This window comes from Myodes glareolus, chromosome 14, assembly GCF_982192425.1.
Source record: "Myodes glareolus chromosome 14, mMyoGla1.1, whole genome shotgun sequence".
Lineage (NCBI taxonomy): Eukaryota > Metazoa > Chordata > Mammalia > Rodentia > Cricetidae > Myodes > Myodes glareolus.
In genome coordinates, this window is record NC_142039.1 from 47,604,044 (window position 1) to 47,630,403 (window position 26,360).

The following is a 26,360-nucleotide window of genomic DNA, read 5'->3' on the forward strand; positions in this document are numbered from 1 at the left end:
TCGTAGTTAGTCTCTGTCCCATTTCAATCTCTCCATAATCACAGAAGTTCTAATCATTTAATCAACCTTGTGGAAGGGTCAATTGAAAGTGCAATTTCTTTCTAGAAACTTTCATTCAGACTAGAAAAAAAAGTCACACCCGTGTTAAGCAATTCTGCTTGACTGATTAGAAATTCAATTAGAAGTTCAAAGCTGTAGAGTGTTAATTGTTGCCAGTCCAGAGCCCGATTATTTGGGGTTATGTCAGCTCTCCAAATAGTCATGTATTGCCCATTTCCTTGTGTGGCCTAACATTCTTGTGGTTGTTGGGTAAATCCTTTCAAAGTGTACAAACCAACCCTTAGCTTCCACCAGCCCAGAGCTAAGTAAGAGTGTCATCAGATAATATCTGTGGCCAACAGCAGAGATTTCACAGCGTTGATGCAATGCCTTACAGATGTTCTCAATGATGTATTCAAAAAGTATCTGGATCTAGATTTCATCAGTTCTGTTACTATAACTCTTCAGGAAACTGTTATAACCTCGGGACATGGCATTTTCAGTACACCTGCGTCCTGAGGCCTTGGTCACACATCTTTGCTCCCAGAAGAACTCCCTTTTCCCCACTGACGTGAGATCTGTCTTTCTGAGGCCCCTAACATCATAAATGCTTGGCCCTTGATCAAACATGACACCATTGTCTAAACCCCTGTTGATTAGATGATTTATTTCTCTGGATTCTGTGTGCTGAGGTTTCATTGAGTCGTACAGATCCCTGAACACAGTATGAAGAGAAAATCTGTTTAGAAATGTTGCCCCTCCTAAGCATGTCAGGGTGTGGGAGCAGAAGACTCCCATTTAGATGTAAAAGGGAAGTCCTAGAATTTCTACGGAATCTAAATTCCGGGTATGAGGAATTTGCCTGGTACTGTGGTTCAAATATCAGCTTGGGTTACTCTGTGTTTCAAAACGAAGGCAAAATTTCCCTTACTCCTTATCTTGCATACGAGGGGAAACCTTCATTTCCCCGGGGACTGTTTGGGAAGTCATGTGTTGAGGAGATGTGGTCTCTACCTCAGGTGTCTGCTTTCTCTGCTGTATCTTTTCCACCCGACTCTCAGTGATCCCACCAGCCTGGCTCCTTGCCCGTCTTCCTGGACTCTTTCTGCCCCAAAGCAATTATATTTGTAGGAGTCCTCAAAGGTTAAAAAGACAAAGTACGTAGCAGATGCCCTGCTTGTTTTCAGTCCTCTATTTCGAAGCCTCTCAATAACCCCAGGATGAGACATTCTCATTCCAAACTTTAGCCCCTTGCAAGATGCCTCTGTACAAAGACAGTCCTCCCTCAAGGAGTCTCTGGTGTCCTTTATTTAAGGTGCTCCACAGGGACAGAGTTAAGCAGGCTAGGGAGCAGAGAGGTCCTGTTGGTGGTGCTGACAGCTGAGATCAGCAAAGCCTGATACAAGGAGGCCCTGGGCCTGAAGCATGGATGCAGGTAACTGAGGAGGGGGAGAGTGTCCCCGAGTCTGCTTCCAAGTAGTTCCCCAAAGTTTGGTTCTACTGTCCAAAGCCACATATACGGACAAGGGTGGGCATTCAGGTTCTGTGAAACCCATGAGACTTACCATGTGTCTAGGGATGTCAGTAAGCATTCAACCCTGCTTGTGTGAGTGCTTGCTATTGCGGCTACACCATAGTGACTAATCAGAGATGAGTCTTTAAGAAATAAGGGGTGGGCTGGAAAAAAATGGCTCAGTAATTAAGATCGCTAGATGCTCTTTCCAAAGACCTAGGTTCAATTCCCAGCTCTCATGTGGCGGCTTACAACTCTCTGTAGCTCTAACTCCAGGGTATCTGACATGCTGTTCTGGCTTTTGAGGGCACTGCATGCACCTGATTAAGACAAACAGGCAGACAAAGCACCTATACACAGCTGGGCGGTGGTGGCACATACCTTTAATCTGATCAGCCACCCCTAGATGACACAGCTGTATCAGAGAAGTCACAATAGAAGGTGAAGCTTCTCAATAGCACAACGAAACTGCTTGGACGGACGGATGGATGCCACCTTGGTAGGCAGAGCAGTGGGAAAAAAAGAAAAAATCCGGCCACACTGTGCATGAGGTGGGCAGGAGAAGCCGCCGTGTGGGAGAGGGTTTTCAGAAAAGGGAAGCTGGAGCGCATTTTCAAGCCAGGCCGCAGACAGGCCCTGTGGTCTGAGTGCCAATCCCGGGCAGGTGGAGCTGTTGCATGCCTGGTTTGTAGCTCCTCGGTGCTTTCAACGACCACACTGTGTTCCTCACAACCCCTCTGGAGGGAGGTAGATAGCCTGCTTCCTGTTTTAGAGGCACTTGGGAAGGTGATTCTGGGTGTGGTGGCCACCTCTATGAGTCTGTCATGAAGGAGGTAGCAATAGCAGGGCCTCAGCTCACCAGCCACCTCCAGTCTCAGTAGGACTTTCCTGAGAAAACTGTCTCTTTGGTACTCCTCTTTCATGATGAAGGGTCAGGACTTGTGAAGAAGCACAGTGGTTGAAGGTTTACCCAGGATGGATTGGATCCTCTGTATTTGGAGGGGGCCAGGAAAGAAAGTGCCTTTGCCTGTCCAAGGCTCCATCTCCCCACCTAAAATTCCTTAAAATATTAGGCAGTCCAATTAGTCATCAGAAAAGTAAACAATTACAGTCAAGAGGCAACAATAGGGAACTGGTGACTTTGTCTGTCTTTGGCTAGTTAAATGTCACCAGCTGGGCAGTGGAAATTCACTGTCACTTACTGAGGGTCCCCTGTGCAGAGGGGTTGCCTTTCCAACATCTCCAGTGTCCCCTATGCTTCTGCAGGCTCCGGTTACCTGTCCCATCTCAAAGAAGCCAGGGCATGGAAATTCTGCTGAGAGTTACCCCGGGAAGGAGAAAAACAGAGAAGAGCTGAGTTCTGAAGAAAACTTGGAGGTGCCACATGAAGACAGCCATCTTCTCTGCGGAGACTTCATTCTGCTGTGGCCTGTTGGAGGCTCATGATAGATCCCTGCAGACTTCACTCTGCTGTGGGCTGGGGGAGGCTCTTCATGGTCCTCAGCAGCAGGGCCTGCTCAGGTCGCTCACTCCTTTCTTGTCCTTGTCCTGGACAGAGGGATGGTGTGTTTCCAAGTCTGGTCAATAGTGTAATAAATAGTTCAATGATGATGTTTTCCTTTGAGTGTTAAGAACAGAGTCTTGATTAACTATAGCTCTGTTCTCTTGTGTGTCCCAGTGAGGAACCTGAATCAACAGTTATCCCCAGAATACTTCAGGGTTGGAGGCCAGTGTTGGGGACAGGAACCACGGTTTAGTAAAAAGGTCAAAGATGTTCCAGATGGAAGGTGTCCAGGGGGTTGGGTACCCAGGCCTGGTGATGGCAAAGGGGGTGCCTGTGACTTGCTCATCGGTGGAATCCTGGACCACTTGGGAGAGACTTCAGAGATCACAGGAAAAAACCCCAAGGGAGCCTCCCTCTGTGGAGAGGAAATCACCAAACTGACCACTGTGTAAACAGCTACATGACACATTGATTTTCAAAATAATATTAAGACCAGTTTAAAAAAAAAGAAGAAGAAGAAAGGGAAAAAGATAGTACATACCAGGAAACCAAGCCATAAATAATGAAAGTATCAGTTACTCCCTGAGAGCTCCTGTTTCTAACTGACTTCTGTTGTGGGGGAGGGGGCCAGGTCTATGCCTCATGACTTTGCCTGAGTAATAATTGCATATAGCAAGGCATTTCTTTATTGATGGATAGGACGAGCCAAGCCCTGACTGAAATCCCTTGAACCTGGCTTACTAGTTTTGTCTTTTATTCTTCACTCCTAGGGAAGCCCGGTTTCCCTCAGGTATTTGTGGATCTCCCAGAATATGGGGCTCTCCCAGTGACTGTCCCAATAGACTCCCCATGGTCTTAGTTCTTTCTGTGCCCTTAGCATTTCTTTCATGCATATCTAAGTATGGAGACCATTCATCTTGTGTGAATCCCATAGCCCAAAACCTTTATCCAAAATTTGAGGTGTTTTGTAACATGGTTTAGGGCTTGAGCACTCCCCCTCCACCCCAGTGATCAAAGGACACCTCACCTCACACATGCCAGTTCTTCCTCTTTCCCACTACCCATCTCTGGGCCTATGTCACCCTCCTGTGCAGACTCCACCCTTCCCACCCCCATCAGAACCACTCACTTCCTTCCTCCTTTTTTGTTTTAAATATTTTAATTTTTAAAGATTTATTTTTTAATGTATGTGAATATTTTGCCTATAAGCATGTCTGTTCACTGTGTGTGTGTGTGTGTGTGTGTGTGTGTGTGTGTGTGTGTGTGTGTGTCCTGAGACCTGCAAAGGCCAGAAAAGGCCATCAGATCTCCTGGAACTGAAGTTACAGATGTTTCTAAGCTTCTATGTGTGTTCTGGGAGCTGAACCCAGGTCCTTTGCAAGAACAAAAATGCTCTTAACTTCTGAGCCATCTCTCCAGCCCCCACTCACTTCCCTCTTGACTAGACATTCTTGCTTGGCCCAGGTTCCAGGGCCTACTCAACTCAACTCTCATTGCCAGAGCCTGAGAGATTTCCCTGCTATCCTGAATGGCTTTGACCCTTAGCTACTTTGGGGAGATTTTTAAATCCTTCACCATAGACATTCCATTTTCCTTTTCCCTCTTACCTACTAGCTTCTGTCCTTGCATGGAGAGAGAGCAGAGCTGTGGTTATTGGCAGTGGCATCAGCTGCACCCATTCTCCAGAATTCATAGTTGAAAACTCAGAGATCACTTTAAACTCACCGAAGGTGTTCCCATGTTCCTTCAGTAAGTGAAAATGAAGACTAATAGTGTGACCTAAGCCTAAGTAAGACCTGCTTCACTGTCTCTATCCTTCTGTTTCCACAACTTCAATTCCTCCCTCGCTGTTTATCCTCCTCCATCCCACCTCAACAGTGCCCCCTATCTGTCTCTTCATCCTGAACCCATTCACCTCCCTCCCAGACTAGGACAGCTGGCCTTTCATGCTGGGTGCTAATTTATATGTACTCTTTGCTAAAATATTTGCATTCTATTCCCCGGATCTTGAATCCCTTGGGACTGTACCTGTTGTTTCGCAGCCCTGCAGCACTGTACACTGAAGCAAGCTTTCAGACTCATCTGATTCTACTTCATCCCAAGGCCCAAAACACGGACCGCAACACTGAGAAAAGTACAACAGTGCACCCATGGTAGTGTGAATGTGTGTGACGTCACTGAGATCCAAGTGGTTAAATGACAAATTTTATGTTATGTATACTTTACTATTTTTAAAACGATTCTCAAAAATTAGAAATTTATCTGATGATGATACTTGATGTTTTCATAGCTTTTCTGCCTCTAAAATGCCAAATACTTACCAGTCCTGGTGGCCAGGGCAATCTATAAATCAATAACCAATTTCAAAGAAGTATGTTTTTCCTGTCTACATACTTTTCAGTGTGATATCTACTGCAAGACAAGTAAGTATTATTTAATATAAGTCACCTGCTTTCTGTAATTAGTTATTACTTTATTTGCCCTGCAAATTTGAACCCAGGTGACAGAAATAGTGCACCACTAACACCAAGGAAACTTTGGAAAAACTTCACAAATCAGAAGTAAGAACATAGTACATGTGTGCACACATATAGAGAACACACAGCATAGCCGTTTAGTATGTTTTTCAAGTGAAGCATTCCTTCTCTATGTAGACAGGAACACACACTTACAGGAAAACATATGCTCTTTTGGCTTGAAGGGTGGCACAGGGGCAGAGCATGTACCTAGAACTTTCCTAGGTTTCACCTCCAAACCACCAAAAGACTCTGTGGTAAATTTAGCACAGACTACAATAAGATACTCTCGGCATTTATTTTAAACGCATTCCTCCAAGCCAATGGTTCTCAGCCTTCCTAATGCTCCAACCCTTTGATACAGGTCCTCATGCTGTGGCGACCCTCCCAACCATATGTATTTTGTTACAACTCACAACTGGAATCTTGCTACTGTTACGAAACAAACTGTAAATATCTGCTATGCGACCCCTGTGAAAGGGTCGTTCCACCCCCACAGAGGTCAAAGTCCACGGGTGGAGAACCGTAGCTGTACACTGAGCACCGTAGTGGCTGGGCACAGCAGTGGGATCTGTGCTACAGAGGCTCAGGAGGCCAAGGCAAGAAAATCCCGTGAGCCAGACGGGTGAGCATCACACGGCCTGCTTAAAACAAGCAAACAGTGGGGTGACTTTCTTCACCTGTGTGATATTCTAGCTCAGATTATCCACCAATATCTGTTTGAATTAAGGTGTCTTCAACGACGTGAAGCAACGTCTAGTATAGAAAACAACACAGGCAAGAATTCTGTCTGTCTGTCTAGCTCAGCCTCTCTGAGGCAGTACTCTAAGTCTGGAACGAAAGCCTCCAAAGTATCATTACTGGCCTACCATACTTATTTGTGCTGGACATATCTTTTTCTTTCTTCCTTTTTATTTGGGGGGGGGGATAGGATTTCTCTGTGTAGTCCCAGCTGTCCTGGAACTCTGTAGACCAGACTGGCCTCAAATTCAAAGATTTGCCTCCCCTCTGCCTCCTGAGTGCTGGGATTAAAGGCATGCACCACCACCAGCTGGCAATGTATCATTTCCTAATGAAGTAAGCTATTCAACAGCATCTGGCAAAATGAGTCAAAAACCAACGTTTTCCATGGTTCTTGGGCAAACGACCTGAGTGGCAGAGAGCCCCAAGCTTTGACACCTCTGACAAGACACTCCCTTTTTGGCTAACATGTAAAGGTCACCCTCAGTGCCATTGTGGGTACAGTGGTTACTCTGTAGCTCTCACATCGTGTTTAGATGCAGGAGCCAGGAAGCCTAGGAGCTTGGGGAAGAGTGAGGGGGAGGAGTCTGCTCTGGGCCAGACACTGGGGAGAGAGAACACGGGGATACCATGGCAGGACGAGGTAAGTGAGCTTAAATCACAGTCAAAGCTCACGTCCTCCTTCCAGTCTTTCCTTCTGTGCCCTCCGCAGTTAGGGCGTGTTTAGTAAGGCAGTAATTAGTTTCAGTTTGTGCAGAAGGAGCAAAGGGAAATCTTGCTAGGCTATCACTGGGGTCAGCATGGGAGACAACAGGCCAAGGAAGAGGGAGACCGTCTGGCAGCCAGAGCAGAGTAGAAAGAGAATCTCCAGGTGAATGTGAGAAAGAGATGCTACAGGCCTGGTGGGGAGGGTATGGAAAGGCTCAGAAGGGGAAGACAACTGATTTTCAAGAATTGTAAGGGTTTGGGTTGCTTATAAATGTCAATGGTATGCCCTTAGACAATAGTGTTAAGTCCAAAGGCCAAAGTGTGTGTGTGTGTGTGTGTGTTTATCTTCCTTCTAAGTGATACCAGGGGACTTGAATGAGATTGTGTTTTTATAGAGCTATACAGTATTGATATGTGGAAAGTTCTCAAGAGATGGCAACTCTTACTATGATCAACAGGAGGGCATGGATCAGGCAAAGAAGACAGGTCAGGCAGAGGTATTCTTATCAATCAAGGCTATCTGAAATATGGACGATCAAAAAACAACCTCACAGCTCGACTTTGCGTACTTTGTTGTTATTGTTGTTAGACAGTCTATAACTCTTAAGGAAAGCTTTATGACTCTGTGTTATGTTAGCTCTATTATATGAATATGTGTGTATGTATATAAGCATACACATGCACATAATATATACACAAAAGGCATGTGTGGTTTACAAATTAATGTTTTCTTATGCCTTTTTCAGACAAACTTAGTGTTATTTATTACTCCTTTCTTCTCCCTGTGCATTTCTGTGGCTATAACAAGAATGGCCCCCAGAGTGTCATATATTTGAATGTTTGGTCACCAGGGAGTGAACCTCTTTGAAAGGATTAGAAGGATTAGCTTTGTTGGAGTAGGCATGGCCCTTTTGAAGGAAATGTGTCACAAGGGGTGGGCTTTGAGGCTTAAAAAGTCCTCACCAAGCCAAACCTAGTCTTTCTTTCTACAGTCTGAAGATCAGGATGTAGCTCTCAGCTATGCTCCTGTGTCATGAGTGTTGTCATGTTCCTTGCCATGACGATGGACCCAGCCTCTGAAACTGTAAGCAAGCCCCCATTAATCTTTCTTTTTTTCAGTTGCCTAGGCCATGGGTCTTTTCACATCGATAGAACAATGACTGAGACAACCTCCTTTCCTCCCTTCCCTTAGCTCAAGTCCTCACTCCCACAACAATTTCCACTTCATAGCACCTGTGTCCTGCTATCTCACTCTCGGGAGCACCCCACCCCATTGTTTCCTTTTTACTTTCCTGGATTTTGTGGTTATTCCAGGTTATAGACTCACATAATTCAGAGTTAGGATCACCAAATAAGAGATAACAGGATGCATTTGTTCTTCTGGCTCTGGGTTACCTCATTGAGTGTATTTTTCAATTTCATCTATTTTTACCTTCTGCTTTTTTCCTTACAGTCGAATAGAATTCCACTGTGCACGTGTATCACATTTTCATTGTCCATTCTTTACCAGAAGAACATCTGGGTTGTTTCCATTTCTCAGCTATGGTGAACAGAATGGCAATGACCATGACCAAACAATGGCCAACGGAGTGGGATGTGGCAGCTTTTGGAAATATGCCAAAGGGTGGTATAGCTAGGTCATATGGTAGATTTAATTTGTATTTTCCTCCCTGATGAGTATGTAGAACACTTTTAAAGATATTTACTGGTCACTTTTATTCCTTCCTTTGAGAACTCTTTTTATAGATCCATAGCTCGTTTTTTAATTGGGTCACTTGTTGTCTTGGTCCTTTGGTTTGGGGTTATTTGCATATTTCAGATATTAATCTTCTATTAGATACATGCCAGGTAATGACTTTCTCACAATGTGGGCTTCCACTTTCCTAAGGTAATTGTTCCCTTTGGTATTCAGAAGGTTTTGAGTTTTATAAAGTTTTGCTTGTCAATTATTGGTCTTAATTCCTGAACAAATGGAGAGCTATTCAGAAAGTTCTTTCCTAAGCCTGTATCTGGGCACTGCCTATGTTTCCATCAACCCATGTGAGAATTCCAGGTTTCACACTGAGCTCTTTGAACCACTTAAAGTTAGTTTCCGTGCAGGATGAAATATACGGGTCTTAGTATGTATTGTCTTATGTGTTGATGTTAGCTTTTAAGCCTTTGATAGGCATGCCTGAGTCCACATAATCACAGAGGTTAAGTAATGGATGGGGGAGGGGAGACTCTCTCAAGAAAACGGGAAATAGAGCATACAGTTATGGAGAGACAGGAGAAATGGGAACAGGGGGTTTAGACAGGGACAGGGAGGAAGAAGGGGGTATGAGACAGAATATGGGGAAGAACAATTAACACTAAGGATTGTGTGAGGAGCTATATGGAGACCTCCTATTGTAGAAGCTTCTTAAAATGTATACACATATGAAACAACTCCAAATAGAGTCATCAAATAACAGAGGAGACAATGTCCCAACTAGACATCATTCACCACCAAGTGAAGCTTCTAGTGCCAGGAATGGGTTACATCTGAGTTGCTGGTCAAAGGGGCCTGGTGGAAACCCCCAAACAACTCAGACCATTATAGAAGCTATTAGCTGCTCTCCAAAACTTGATGGTAAGTCCCTAGTGTTGAAGATAACACTTTTATATCTCATTGAACAGAGCCATCACCTTTTCTAGCCAGAGCCCATGTACTGGAAGGGTCTTGTGCATGGAATCAGAGCAGAAATGTCACCACCACCTCAGCTACAAACCTGTGGCCTGCAACACGGAAAGCCCGCATGACATGCTGGTGCAATAGTGCCATAAATGCCTGGGAGTAACTGAACACTGTGTGGTTTGATTTAAGGCCCATTTCATAAGACAGAACCCATGCCTGACACTGCTTTGGTGTCCAAGTATCTGAGAATAGATAGGCCAGATGCCTAGAAAGAAGACAGATGTTACTATTCTGTTAAAGGAACGTAGCAATAAAATGACTCCAACAACATTCTGTCACACACACACACACACACACACACACACACACGCACGCACGCACACACAGAGAGAGAGAGAGACGTATAAAAATGAGTGTCTGCCTCAGACATCATCAGAGAAGCTTCCTCTTGCAGTAGATGAAAGCTAATACAGAGACCCACAACTAGACAAAATGAGAGACTTTGGAACATTTAGTCATAAATGGGAAGTCTTCATCGAGCTCCTCCCTTCAGGACTCATGAAGAAGAGGATGCAGAAAGATTGTAAGAGTCAGACCTATGAACTCACAGTGACTGAGACAGCATGCATACGGCCTTCACAGCTCCCAGCAGTGATAGAGGGGGTGGGTTCCCATCCCTAACCAAGAAGCTCTCTCCAATTGAAAACTACTTGCAAAGGAAAACTAGCTTTCTCCAGTGGAGACTCACTGGGTATATACATTAGATTCAAGGGTAGGCTCTATACCTAGCATTAGAGAGCCAACACAAAACAAACAAATTGGTGTTTCTGTAGATTTGTTTTGCCTTGTAATGTTTGGTTTGAACATGTTTTTTTTATCTTGCTGGTCTTTTGCTTGTATGTTATGGTTATGATTTTGTGGTTTTACAGGTGTTGTGTGTGTGTGTGTGTGTGTGTGTGTGTGTGTATTTCTTGTGCTTTTTTCATTGGTTTGAAAAAAAGCTTTAATTCTGATTTGTTTGTTTGATTTGTATATTTGTTTTTTATAGAAAGAAAGGGAGCCGGATGGTGGCGCTGCACACCTTTAATCTTGGGAGGCAGAGACAGGCAGAACTCTATGAGTTTGAGGCCAGCCTGACCTACAAAGTGAGTTTCAAAAACAGCCAGGGCTACTCAGACAAAACCTGTCTTGGAAAACGATCAATCAATCAATCAATCAATCGAGAGTGAAAGAAGGTGTGTAGTTGGGTATGAGGGAAGTAGAGAGGATCTGGGAGGAAATGGATAAGGAAAAACCAAGGTCGGAATATGTTATATAAATTTTAAATTAGGAAAAGAAGGCTATGCATCTAATTTAATTCTTCTGAATGTGACATCCAGTTTTCTCAGGGTCATTTATTGTACACGTTGTCTTTTATCCAGAGTGTATTTTTGTCATTTCTGTCCAATGAGATGGTTGCAAATACATGCACCCATGCTTGGGTCTTTGAGTTTGCTCCGTTGATTTACATGTCTTTGTTGTTGTTGTTCTGGGACCACTGGCTTGAATGTAATTGACCCCATAATCTCATAGGGGGTGACACTGTTAGGCGGTGTGTCTTTGTTGGAGTGGGTATGACCCTGTTAGAAGAAGTGTGTCACTGTGGGCTTGAGGTTTCCTTTGCTTAGGATACCACCCAGTGTTTCAGAACATTTCCTGTTAATTGCAAGATGTAGGATTCCCAGCTGTTTTGGCAACACCTGTCTGCCTGATTGCAGTCATGCTCCCAGCCGTGATGATAATGGACTGAACCTCTGAAACTGTAAGTGAGTCACCCCAATGAAATGTTTCCTTTAAAAGAATTGCCTTGGTCATGGTGTCTATTCACAGCAATAGTAACTCTAACTAAGACAGGGATCATGCCGTTTTTATTGTTATAGCTCTGTGATGTAGCATGAAATCTAAAATGGCAATCCCCTGTCCCCGTCCCCATACGGGCCACCACTTGTCGCGCCCACCTTGCCATCAAGGATGACGCAACACAGACTCTTCTAACTGCAGTTTATTCAGGAACCTTGAATCACCTTCTGACCTCTCGCCCCAAGGAAAGCCAGCCCCCAGCTTAAATAACCTCTGGGTAGCCAACCCCAGCAAGCCACGTGGGAAATGCAGATAGGTCCAGAAACACGGAAGCAAGCCAGATCCTTAGCGTCAACCATATATGGAGTTGTTTATGACCAAGAGCACTCACTGTCGGGAAGGTGGAAGGCGGAAGCCAACACATCTTTAAGGCGGGCATCACACAGCTCTCTACAATCCCCCTACATTCTCTTTGCTCAGTATTATTTTGTCTTTCCTGGTTTCACATGGATTTTAGGATTTTGTCACATTTTTGTGAAGAATGTCATGAGAAATTTGATTGGGATTGCATTGAATTTGAATTTGCATTTGAATTCTACCAAAAGGCTTTGGGTATAATGGACATTTAAACAATATTAATTCTACCAGTCCATGAACATGGATGTTCCTTCCATCTTTGAGAGTTCTTCTCGATCTCTTGTTTTCCAGAGGTTTAAAGTTTTCATTGTAGAGGTCATTCACCTCTGAAGTTCAAATTCTTAACTATTAGATGGTGCAAGTTGTGCAGTCCTAGCCATGTAGTGTGGGCTTGGGGCAATACTGTAGTTAATTAATAGATTAATTAAATGCATATCTGGTATGATTTAAAAGGTAGTGAATGGATACATGTTTAAAACAAGTAAACAACTGCTGAAATATCATTCAAATTTACAGAAGTTCCTATCTGTTTTCAGATCAACATAGAATTTGTGGAGATGCTTTCTCCTAGAGAAAGAGCCAGAATGCATTAAACAAGCACTGCATGCCAGGTAGCTGTTCTCCCTGCTTGCTGAGCTCCATACTGGAAAGCCCTTATCCTAGAATGCCCCTGCATTCTCTCTGCTCTTCTCTTTCCTAAGCTAAACACACCGTATTGATTTATAAGTTGACATTCTACTCCACAGCTACACTGCGTTGTGGGCAACCTCAGCACAGGTTTATTTCCTGTTATCCTAGACAACTGACCACATCAGAGGCATACTTTCACTAGGACCTTTGGTTGTTTCTCTGGACAAATCTGTACCAGAGTAAAGGGCAGGCTTAGGACAAGACTTTAAGCCTGCACCTAAACCCTCTATGTAACATCTGTAAGATGAGAATAGAATTCAAGGATTAATGGTCAACTGGGATAATGGAAATTTCATTGACTAGGAAGCCAGACAGACATGTTTGAATTTCAGATCTGCCTATTGCCAGCTATATGTGCATGGTCAAATTATTTGATTTTGTAATTTTATTTTCTTATCTATTAAAAATAGGTATCTTAATCCCTGTCCCAGCATCTGGTCAGCAGGCAAGTCTCCTGTGCCCAAGCCACTCCACCACCAACCCCAGCTGCTTCAGAGGACCCTGGAGACACAGTTCCTACCTGTACCAACTGGTGGGAAAGGAGAATGGAGGGTCCCCTGGCTGGATAGCCACACTCTCTAAATCCTAGGTTCAGGGTACTACTCGGGCCCCTCTCCCACACATCACAGCCCTAGCAGCAGGTCAATAGGCAAGGCTCCTGTGGCCAGGCTGCTCTACCACCATTCCCAGCTGAATCAGAGGACTGTGGAGGCACCGCCCCCACCTGCACCAACTAGAGCAAGAGCCCCAACAGCCATTCAACAAGCAACAAAACTACTGTGACCAGGCCACTCCACCACCAGTCCCAGTGGCATCAGAGGCCACCCAAAGGCACAGGCTCTATCTGCACCAATTGGAGAAATAATCAATATCTCTACCTATAATTACCCCAAACCCAGATGGATAGAAGACATGGACAAATACATTCAACAACATAGAGAACAATATGTCACCACCATAAGCTAGTGGTTTTGCAACAGCAAGACTGAATTTCCCAACACAGATGAAGCAAAAGAAAATGACCTTAAAAATAACTTTATGAAGATGATAGAGACCTTTAAAGAGGAAATGAAAAATTCCCTTTATGAAGTGGAGGAAAAAACAAACAAAAAATTGGGAGAAATCAATAAATCCCTTGAAGAAAGCCAGAAAAGCCAAGAGAAAAACAAACAGCTGAAGAAAACAATTCAAGTCTTGAAAATTGAAATAGAGGCAATAAAAAAAACATTCTGAGAAAATCCTGAAAATGGAAAATCTGGATAAATTAACATGAACCACAGAAGCCAGTGTAATCAAAAGAATACAAGAGATAGAAGAGAGAATTTAAGGTGGAGAAGATACAATAGAGGAAATGGATTCATTGGTCAAAGAAAATATCAAATACAACAAATTCTTAACACAAAACATCCAGGAAATCTGGGACACCATGAAAAGACCAAACCTAAGAATAATAGGGGTAGAAGAAGGAGAAGAACTCCAGCTCAAAGGCACAGAAAATATATTCAACAAAATCATAAAAGTAAACTTACCTAACCTATCAAAGGGCATGCCAATGACATACAACAAGATTGCAGAGAACCAAATGGACTGGATCAAAAAAAATAAAAATAAAAGTCCCCTCACCACATAATAAAACACTGAACATATAGAATACCTAAAGAATATTAAGAGCTTCAAAAGAAAAAGAAAAAGGCCAGGTAACATATTAAATCAGACCTATTAAAATTATACGTGACTTTTCAACAGAGACTCTGAAGGTCAAAAGGTCAAAACACCTGAACAAACATTTTGCAGACACGGAGAGACCATGGATGCCAGCCTAGACTACCATACCCAGCAAAGCTCTCAATCACCATAGACAGAGAAAATAAGATATTCCATGACAATACCATATTTAGACAAACCTAACCATAAATCCAGTCTAACAGAAAGTACTAGAAGAAAAACTCCACCCAAAGTTAGCTACACCCACAAAAATCACAGGCAATCTCACACCAGAAAAGCCCAAAGAAGGGAAACACAAACACACTACCTCCACCATCAACAAACCCAGAAAATAACAGGAATTAACAATCACTGGTCATTAATATCCCTTAATATCAATGGATTCTACTCACCTATAAGAAGGCACAGGCTAGCAGAATGGATATAAAAACAGGACCCAACCTTTTGCTGAAACAAACAAACAAACAAATAAACAAACATCACCTCGACTTCGAAGACAGAGATTACCTCAGAATAAAGAGTTTCAAATCAAATGGACCTAAGAAAGAAGCTGATGTAGCTATCCTAATATCTAATAAAATAGATTTCAAAATAAAATTAATCAAATGGAGAAAGGCATTTCATATTCATCACAGGAAAAATCCATCAAGATGATGTCTCAATTCTGAACATCTATGTCCCAAATACAAAAGCACCCACATTTGTAAAAAAAAAAATTACTAAAACTTAAAGCACACATCAAAACCCACACACTAATAGTGGGAGACTTCAACACTCCACTCTCACCAATGGATAGGTCTGCCAGACAGAAACTTCACAGAGAAATAAGAAAACTAACAGATGTTATGACTCAAATGAACTTAGCAGACATATATAGAACATTTCACCAAAACACAAAAGGAGATCAAGAGGATACAAATCGGAAAGGAAGAAATCAAACTTAAGCTAGTTGCAGATGATATTATAGTATACATAAGTGACCCAAAAATTTCTACCAGAGAGCTCCTACAGCTGATAAACACCTTCAGCAATGTCTTGGGATACAAGATTAACTCAAAAAAAATCAGTAGGCCTGCTATACACAAATGATAAATTAGTTGTCTTATTGCTCTAGCTAGAATATCGAGTACTATATTTAGTAGATATGGAGAGAATAAACAGTTTTGTCTTATTCCTGATTTAGCGGAACTGCTTTGTTATGGATTTATTGTAGAAGAAAGGACCAGGGTGGAAGAAATGGGGCTTTGCTGCTTCTTAAGTTTTCACAAAAATAGACTATTAGACTTGGATACAGCAGGAGGAAGAGGAGGCAGTTCATCAGGAGACTTGGACTCTTCTTTGGTTTAATTTTGATCATTCTGGGCATAAGATGGTTCTTGCCTTAATCCATTAATTCATTTCTTCTCCAAAGGCTAGGATTAAACCACAGGCTTCATAAATATTTTCCCTGAAGTCAGCTAGCTCTTAAGACAAGAAAGAATGAGTTTTGTAGTCTGATAGGCCTGGATTTGAGACTTCTTCCCTTCAGTTGATATGGTTGCTGTGAGATTTATCAACTTACACTAGGCTCTTAAGATTCATGGATAGTAGTCACTGACCCATGGTGGTCTCCCTCCAGCCCCGAGGGACTTGAATGCAGGTGTTTATTACATAGGATTTGGAGCGTTGCTTCCAGGAATTTGTATCTGCATCAACAGCCCACAGGAGAGCAGGGACTTGAAGGGGGGTTTCCTATAACCAAAAGATGGTGCCACTTAGAGGGGTTTTCTATGGAATTAGCAAACTTACTCCTTCCTTCTCTTCATCATAACTATGAAATCATGAAACTATTTTGGCACTTCACAGAGTTAATCTCAAGAACACTGGGGTGTTAGTAATATTGTTCTTATTTGGCCTCATGAATGAATGATCTAGGCTCAGGAGTATAGTGAGGGGCAGAACCTGAAGTTGAACTTGAGGATGTGGACTCGATCCTTTGAGGTCATCAAAGCATATGCAACACGGAGACCCTCATCCTCAACTCCCTGCAGGCCCATTACGAAGCTGGCAGATCCTGAAAATTCTTAATGATCCACTAAGCTGTATCCATCAGGAAGCTGTTCTGTTGCCGCCCAAGCTTCTGGTGACTTTCCTGGCAAGCCTTAAAGGGCACCCTTTCTTTCTTGCATGCTTTCCAGAGACTCTTATTGTTTTCTTTAACTAAACCCACGATTTTCTAAGCAGTTTCTCTATTCTGGACATGGTGCTAGATTCTATAAGAAAGATATGGTAGGAATACTCCCCGGTCATGGAGGTTACAGCTTAACTGTGAGAGAAGATAACCTGAAAAACACATGGAAAATATCTTCAAGTTCTTCAAGGGGCAAAGGTTGCTAAGATTATTACAACAAGTGATACGATGCTTTGGAGAATGGGAAAAAAACACTATTCAAAGACCCATAATAAATGATTTCAGGCTTGAGAATTCTAGTACTTATAATAGCATTTCAGAGGAAAGGTCTAGTTTTTTTTCCCCTTGTGTTTGTGATTTTATTTTTTTATTTAGAAGTGTTTTATTTTTCATTTTTTATACCAATCACAGTTCCCACTCCCTGCCCTCTTCCTGCTCCCCCACCCCACAACCTTGACCCACCCAAGCCTCATCCACTCCTCAGGGAAAATGAGGCCTCCCATGGGAAGTCAACACAGTCTGGCATATCAAATTGACCCAGGACCAAAGCCCTCTCTCTTGTATCATGACTGAGCAAGGTATCCTACCATAGGGGATGTGCTCCAAAAAGCCAATTCCTGTATTGGGGATAAATTCTGGTCCTGTTTTCAGTGGTCCCACAGACTTCCCAAGCCACACAACTGTCACTCACATTCAGAGGGGCTAGTTTGGTCCTATGCAGGTTCCCCAGCTGTCAGTCCATAGTGCATAAACTCCCACCAGCCAGGGTCAACTGTCTTTTCCCATTCTATAGGCTGCCATTTTGTCTCATTGACCGTGTTCTTGGCCTTACAGAAGCTTCTCTATTTCAGAGGGTCCCATTTATTAATTGTTGCTCTCAGTGTCTGTGCTACTGTGCTATATTTAGGAAGTAGTCTCCTGTGCTAGTGTGTTCAAGGTTACTTCCCACTTTCTTTTCTGTCAGGCTCTATGTAACTGGATTTATGTTGAGGTCTTTGTTCCACTTGGACTTGAGTTTTGTGAATGGTGATAGGTAAAGATTTATTTGCATATTTTCTATGTGTTGATATCCAGTTATGCCAGCACCATTTGTTGAAGACACTTTCTTTTTTTTCCCATTGTACCATTTTGGCTTCTTTCTCAAAAATCATTCATAGACATGTGGATTAATGTCAGGGTCTTCAATTTGAGTCCATTGATCCACATGTTTAATTTTCTGCTAATACCAAGATGTTTTTATTACTATAGCTCTATAGTAGAGCTTGAAGTCAGGGATGGTAGTGCCTCTGGAGGTTCCTTTATTGTACAGGTTTGTTTTGGCTGTCCTGGGTTTTTTGTTTTTCCTTATGAAGTTGGGTAATATTCTTTTGAGATCTGTGAAGAATTCTGATGGGATTTTGATGGGGATTGCATTGAATATGTAGAATGCTTTTGGTAAGATTGCCATTTTTACTATGTTGATTCTTCCTATCCAAGAGCATGGGAGATCTTTCCATTTTCTGACATCTTCTTCAATTTCTTTCTTCAGAGTCTTAAAGTTCTTGTTAAACAGGTCTTTCACTTGTTTGATTAGAGTTACCCCAAGATAGTTTATGTATTTATGGCTATTGTAAAGGACTGGGCTCTCATTGGTCACATAGCAACTAACAACCTCCTGTAAATTCCAGTCTCAGGGAATCTGACACCCTCTTTTGGCCTTTGCAGGTACTGCATGCATGTGATGCACAGACATACAGGCAAGCAAAACACCTATACATATAAGATGAAAATAAATAAATTTAAAGTCCAAAAGAATTGACGGCAATCTTGAAGATCTAGTTACTAGTCTACTAGTTACTAGTTACTCAGCCCTCTTTACTAGTCAACAAAATCAACCGAAGGCCAGAGATATGGAGAGACATGTGAAATAACCTTTCTGGTGTTTATATTTCACAATTATTTCTGTAGTGATATTTCATTTGTATTGTAATAAATAAAGCTTGTCTGAAGTTCAGAGAGTAAACCAGTTGCACTGATCAGTCTTAAAGACCAGGCAGTGGTGACACACACCTTTATTCCTAGTAGCCACACTAGTTTGCCATAGAAACTGGGGTAATGTGTTGCATGCCTTTAATCCCAGCACTAGAGAGGAATATAAGACGGGACACACAGTCTCATTCTGAGATTCCTGAAGGCAGGACCGCCATTTCAGACTGAGGTAGAGGTAAGAGCCAGTGCTCTTTGCTTTTCCAACCTTCGGGGTGAATCCCAGTTTCTATTTCTGGGTTTTTATTAATCATGTTACATATCTCCTCTCATATAAGTATAAAAAAGCATGTTAATTTAAAAGTTCTCACCCACTTCTCACCAACCTGAGAAAAGAATCAGTGTATGTCCCTGGAGTTTGAACCTTTTAAAAGTAATTTGTGAGCCTGGTGTCGGTGGTGGAGCACACCTTTCATCTCATCACTTGGGAGGCAGAGGCAGGCAGATGTCTCTGAATTTGAGGCCAGCCTGGTCTACAGAGTCAGTTCTGGATAGCCAAGGCTATACAGAGAAAGTCAGTCTCGAAAAACCAAAGTAAATAAATAAGTAATAAGCGAGTAAGCAAGCAAGCAAACAAACAAAGTGATCTGTGAACAAGTAAATGAAGCAACTTGATTAGAGCAGTCTGCTGGAGCGCTATCCCATGGCGGCGGCAGGAAAAGCAGGACTTCATTTTCCACACTACTCATTTGAAAGTCCACTGTGTTTTTAAATGACCGTAAAATTCCCCCCAAGTCCAGCTGAAATTCAAAACCCACCTTGTAATGAAAGAGATGTAAACTGGTAACTCACTGATGTGAACGAACAGCATCACACTTTAAAAGTGTGGAGAAACTTGATTTGAAATGAGTTAAAAATGTCAAGATCAGAAGCTGATATTTAAGAAGACCGCAAGCATTATTTATGCTTTTTTTTCAGATAAAAATTTATTTCTAACAACAACATGAGAACGATACCAGGGGTGTCTGCTCGCCCGCCAAATGAGGTTGAGGACTTGTGAGCCTTTGCCATATGTGTGCTTCCTGTCTGCTTCTGTCTCTGTCTTACAACCTTCTGAAAGTAAGTTGTCTAAGTCTCATTGTACACATTAGTATTGCTCTTCTTAATCACAAGAACATTCTGCTGAATAACCACGATACTATCAGCACATCCAAGACATATCATGTACACGTACGATGTAATTTAACGCAGAGAAGAATGTCCCGAAAGAGAACTGGACATTCACAGCCCACCTCTGGTTAGCTGCCGGGACGTTCAACTTTCTGTGCCTTCAGTGTGGTTGACTTGAATTGGCACGGTCTTGGTTCTGTTCCAATGCAAGCCTGTGACTCTGAGACCCCATTGCTTCATTTCACTCCGGGGGTTGAACGTCTCACATCTTAGACTCATGGGCTCTGAAGAAGCAAAGGGAAGCAAGGCTTTACGCCGCCTCATCCTTCGTGCACCTGGAGCAATAGAATGAGATGCTAATAGAAGACAGGCTTTGGATAAATCTGCTAGTCATCAGGGAAATAAGATAATTATTGTTGGTTTCAAAAAACATATGGCTCTGTATAAAAGCGAGAGCTGTGGCAATGTGTTTTCCTGTAGGACTGGCTGTGTTTTGCTCCCCCCTTCCACAGGGCCACATGTCAATTCAAGGGCCCTAGTTAAAGCACCTGGTTTCCAGTAACTGCTCCATGAGCCCCACTTAGCTCATAATGTGAAACCAAAGCTGACCATTCAGGACAGGCAGAGTGATACCAGAGGAAAGATGAGAGCAAACAACCTTAAATGACTCCTTTTTAAGATGGCCAAAGCATGCCCCAGGATCACTCATTAAGAGAAAGATGCTTCTGGTTTTTTTTTTTTTTCTGTCTGTCTCTGTGTGTATGTGTTTGCTTTGCTTGGTTTTGGTTTGCTGAGACAGGGCTCTACCCTTGTGCCCCTGGCTGATCTGGAACTCATTGGGGAGACCAGGTCTACACACTGAGCTTTCTACTAAATGCGTCCCAAGTTCTGGAGTTCCAGGTCTGTGCCACCCTACCTTCCCAGAGAACTGATGCTTGCTCTTTAAAATGCAGCAAAACTGTCAAAGACTCAGGGACCTCACTTGCGTCTACTTCAGCGCACATTTCTAGGGCATTGCTGTCTTTGGCTTCCCCAAGAAGATAGCCATTTTTGGTGTTCATGTGTATAGGGTTTCAGGGATGACCACTTTATACGAGATAAGCAGTTATGAACTCAGCAGATTATATTTACATATCGGCGCATCTATCTGTGTAGGTGTTTAACAATAATAAGTAAAGAAAAAGAAGCCATCAATTTGAGAGGGAGTGAGGAGGGGTTCTGAGAAGGATTAGAAGGAGGGTACCCAGGAGGAGCTGGAAGGGAATAAAGGGAAGGAAGAAAGGATAAAATTATATTTTAATTGAAAATATGTTTTAAAAAGAGGACAGCCGTGGTCGATTGGAGGTGAATCCTCACCTGCCTTAAAGGACAGGGGTGCTTCATGGTGATTGAGAACTATTGGAGAAAGGGCCACACAGTCAGCTGTGACAGTGCTTGCTGAATCAACTCATTCAGCTTTAGCTGTGCAAACGTAAACAGTGGTATAGAGAAGAGAATACACGTTCTGATGAAAATAGAACATATTTCCTCCCCCGAAACTTAAAACGGTGAAGTGTTTGTGGTTCCCCAAACTGAAAGCTATTCTGCCAAAAGACGTGAGTATTTTATCTCTGTGTGTGCAAGATGACTAACAAGTACAAAGTAAAACTAAATGCATGCCGTTTTGATATACAGGGACCAATGTAAAGATTTCACCTAGGCTTTTTAGCCATTGTTCATCTGTGTCTCCATGTTTTCTGCAAGAAAAGAAACACAAGTGAGGCGCCAGGCATCCACTGAGGAAGAGACCATCATGGCCAAGGGTGCTTTATGATGGCCAAAGGGACACACTCTATTTGAAGTTGGAAAACTGGAGACTTTTGCTATTTTACAAACTTTATTATAAAAGAAATAAAAACATCACAGACCAAACTTAACCAGATCTAAAGTCTATACAGGTCAATCAATGCATGTCTTCTATGCAGGTAATCAAACACTTGGAGCTGAAACTGTGGCTTTTTAAGTGGAATGACTCTGTTAAACACACACACCCCAGATTGTCTTATTTAATTTCCATAACGAAATGCACACTGATTGAGGAGGTATGTGTTTATGAGATTCTCTCAGTGCAGATGAACAGTCAATGTTTTTTTAGTTCTGAATGGAAAATGTCATAATGATAAATCCAACCGAATAATTGCCTGCCTTAATGTAGTGTCTCAAACCTCACATTTGAATTTCCATGCCTTTATGTGGTCCCAGGAATAAAAGTACTAAGAAAGTCTTACATGGGAAGTCCCCTTTCTTCCCGTCCTGTCACAGCCAACAAGTCATTGTTCCTGATTGTCTTTACTTTGAAAGATAGACTTCTTATTTTATGAATTTTCTTTAAAATGATAAGATGTGGTTTACTTTTGATGAAAAGTTTCAGAAAAGTGCTTTAATGAAAAGCACACTGGAATTAAGATAGACTTATGTTTTTTTTTAATAAACTTGTAGCTGTCATAATGAGGGAACTGCCTTTGTAAGGATGACACTAACCTTTCTCTGAGGACACAGGGAAAAGCCACCAGCACCTTTTCCCTCTCCCCTCTACTGCCTCTTTACAACAGAACAAGTCACCCAGATCACAGAACAAACCGACAGAGGGTTTCATATTATCTATTTGATTATTGAAGTTCTTTTTTGTAGAGGTCATTTTTTTAATGAGCAAAGAGCTTGAGTATTTACATAACTTTCTCCTATTTAGAGAAATCTATCTATATTGTTCATTCCCCAAGTGTCTTTCAAACCATTGTTCCAATCATGCTCCTTTGGAGTCCTCAACCATTTAGCCAAATGAATTACAGACATAGATTAATATATAACCATACACATCAACCATTTTGCCTTCCAAGAAAACTACAGGACAACATACACTGCCTGAAGTTCTGCCCACTGCAAAGGTTTCCCCTCTCAAATCTACTTCAAACTTGTCCCAGAAAGGAACCATAATGTCACTGCTGTCTACTTGTTGGTGGTGCCTGCTTAGCATGTGGAACCATCTGTACGTCAGACTAGTCTAATCGCCTAGGCGTCAAGATAGTCTTCTCGTCTTCTCAGTCAACAGCTTACAGGGCACTTCATCTTTCAGTTTCTCTCAACTGTCACTCAACACAGCCTGCAATTATAAGAGAGAATCAAAATTGATCAAATTGATCTGCAGGCACATCTATGGGGCATTTTGATTGCTATTTGAGAGAGGGACCAAATCCACTGTGGGTGGATTTACTTCTGGGTTCTAGTTGTGTAAGAGAGATGTCTGAACACAAATAAGCAAGCAAGCTAGTAAGCTGCCTTCCCTCTACTTAGTTCCCGCCTTTAGTTCCCGCCCTGACTTCTCTCAGTGATGAACTGCTATCTGGATGTATAAGATGACATAAATCCTTTCCTCCCCAACTTGTTTGTTGGTCATGGTGTTTATTATTCAGCAACAGAAAGAAAATGCGAGCTCTCTGTGGAACCATGGGTTCATGCTTGGAGACAGAAAGCGTTATAGCAGGAGCAGGGACCATAGGCACTCGGATCCCTTCTTCATATAACTCACTTGTGCCTTTAGGACTTGCTCATGCCTGATCATGGATGCAGTACTTCCCTTTGATGACAGACACGTCCAGATTTGCTTCTAGATACGTTCAGATTTATACCTAGGCAGATAAATAGTACCCAGCTCCTGATGGGCAGTTCAGGTTGCACGGTAACTGCTGAAGAATCATCAAGGGCAAACAAAAGCTCTCAGCCACATAGCATCCTGACTCTTTCAGAATTCTTTAAACTGATTGAGAACGAACACATTTTCTAAACACAACAGCTATCAACAAAACTCTTCTTAGAAAAATCAAAGAACAGCCATCTCTCCAGACTAAATTTCAGGTATCCATAATAATAGGGCTGCTGCAGCCCAAGTCAACGCCCCTGATCTCTCCAATCAGACTCTTGAAACCCTCCAACAACTGGGAACAAGCAGGCAAAGGTCTATCAGAATGTGGACTCTAGGGCATCTAGCCTTTTTACTATCTTGGTGGTGTTCATACCTTGTTCTTGGAATTGCTGTGGAAACAGTTTTACATTCTATACTTGCACCGGAACACCACAGAAGAGAATTTACAGAGCAGGTGGAGAGTTAAGGAGTTCACTGTCTTCTTGACATACAACCCTTTCAGCAAATCTAGTCTGAGGGTCAAGCTGATGCTTTACACAGTTTCTCCGCAAGAATATCTTCCTTGAGGGTGTAAGCTGGTTTCTCCTCTCAATGCATGTCTTGGCCGTGGTGGTACCACCTCAACAACACCCATTTCACCATGAATTTTTCCCCAACTACAGAATGCTCCTGTTCTCCTTCAAAGTCTGAACCCCTGGAGGTGTATCTCTAGCATGCTCAACATGCAATTCTAATGGACACCCAGAGTTCAGAACCACTGGCCTGGGCTGAAGAGATAGATCAGTGGTTTAAAAGCCTCTGCTCCCAACCATCAGTATAAGAAGCACTGAGCTAAATCACTCACAGTCATGACAACTAGCTTACCCCTTACTGATACACACAACGCTACCTTAGTCATTGAGTCATGAGGCAAGGACTTTGACAAGCTTCGAGAAGAGGCCATTATTCCTGATACCTGATAGGTTTGTAATTTAGAAGGCACTAGAGTCTCAAGAGTCAAACAAGAGGCCATAACTCAGTGAGCAATGTTTAGCCCTTGCTAAAGCTCTGGGCTTCTTGTGAGGAGTGATGATTATACTTCATTACTCAGACCAGTTTGACAGTTAGTTGTGAGTAATTTGTAATGAAGAACTTTCTCAGAAATTCCTGGAGGAAGAGTGTAGAAGCCAAGTTCCTAGTGCAGGCATGTGCTTTCTCTTAAACACATACAATCATCCACCCTCCGCTTTCATAGCAGGAGAATAACAGCTTAGCCACAATCTACATTCTAGAGGTGTTTGGAGGCCTCCTAACTGCTGAGGCTAAATGCTGGGAAGAGGGAAAGGTGTTTTCCGCTGTAAGCCAGTTGACCACCCAAGGGAGGATCTGACTGTATTTCAGGTTCTGGATAAGACTCTGTGAATAAATTATGCTTGGACATCTTTAAGGGAGATGTGGTTATCATTCCATGCTCGGATGAGGAAGAAGAGGATCAGAGAGGGTGCATTTGGAGGTGAAGCAAGAGTTGGTGTGCTTTGAAGGGCAGCACAAGTAGGCGTTTGCTGGATGCTCTTAAGATGCCCAGGAGGTGTGAGCACCGGGAAAGTGGCTGTGACACCATGTGATGCAGAGTGAAAGTCACTCTCCAGAAAACCCACCCCACGTTGATCAAGCAAAAGCAACCGGTGCTTGGCAAGTTACAAGGATCTTCATCTCTCCATAGGGCAGAAAGCTGCTCAAATGTGAACATGGCTCAACCTAAGAAGTAATCAAGGCAAAGATAATAAGGTTGTAGACGCCAGACAGAAGCAACGGAGGGCCGATTCTCTGGAATCAGAGCAGATAAAGGCTTTGGGTCCTTCCTCACTCGGGTGCCCTATTCAGAAGGGACACCACGGCCAGTCCCACTCTAGATTGCTACCTTCTTGGCACAGGGCTGGTTGGATACACTCGCTGGATGGATACACAGTCTGGCGCGCGGGAAGTACGGTTGGCTGATAGCTTTGCTATCTGTGACTCAGGTTTAAAATTGTTGACTCTATGAAATGGCCCCATCTCTAAGTGGAGCTATTTCCAGAAATCACTCAGATCCTTCATCGTCGTTGTCTTGCATGTGAACATCTTGACAGCGCCTTTCGCGAAAATAGGCTCAGGGAGGGCGGGTTGAGTCATATCGCAAGCCTGATTCAGCCCTTGCTTGTCAGGGTCAGCAGACCGCTCGCTGCCTTCCTCATGTACCCAGGAGGTGGCAGAGTGGCCATTGTTACTCAGGACTTACTACTGGCTGCCTTCCCACCCTGATGTCTCAGAGGCTGGGGAAAAAAATAACAATCATAATAATAAAATAATACTGGCTCTCTGTAACACGGAAATCCCCCTGGTATTGATTTTTGTTCCTCGTTCTGTTGGCTGCCTGGTGGAACTTAACAGAGACACGGAATAGCCCTGATTGAGCGGCACTGATTTCCGGGGCTTGAAAGTGAGGCATCCAGACAGACTATTAGATACAGACGTGGGTAATAGGAACGCTGAACCCTGAGCTGTGAACCTCCTCAGAGTGTGTAGTATTTCTCACAACTCTATGCATGCGTTTTTTTTCCCCCGGCTGTGTTAGATTGTTACACACTATGTGGCTGCTTCCTTTGTGCTCAGTGCTGTATCACATTCATGGTTGCTTTTAATACCTGCTTGAATAAGCAGCATTACTGAGCGGTCTTACATCTCCTCGGTAGAGATTAGCAGACTGAGAGGATGCAGAACCAGGAAGACCCAGGCCGAAGCTGAACATACTTTAACCCAAGAATCTTCAAAATAGTATACTTCAGTCTTCCTTTACATTTTTTGCTTTTGTTAGTGGTACATCAATAATGGGATCCCTTATGGAATCTTCATACATATTTATTTTTATCTCACTCTTTCAACATTATCTGCAGTTTTGCTTTAAAAGTTTCAGTCACCTGATCTTAACTATGGTCTATGAATATTAAATGTAAAGTTCTAGATGCAAACAATCAACTTAGATAAGTTTTGCTATGGTTTATTATCTTCC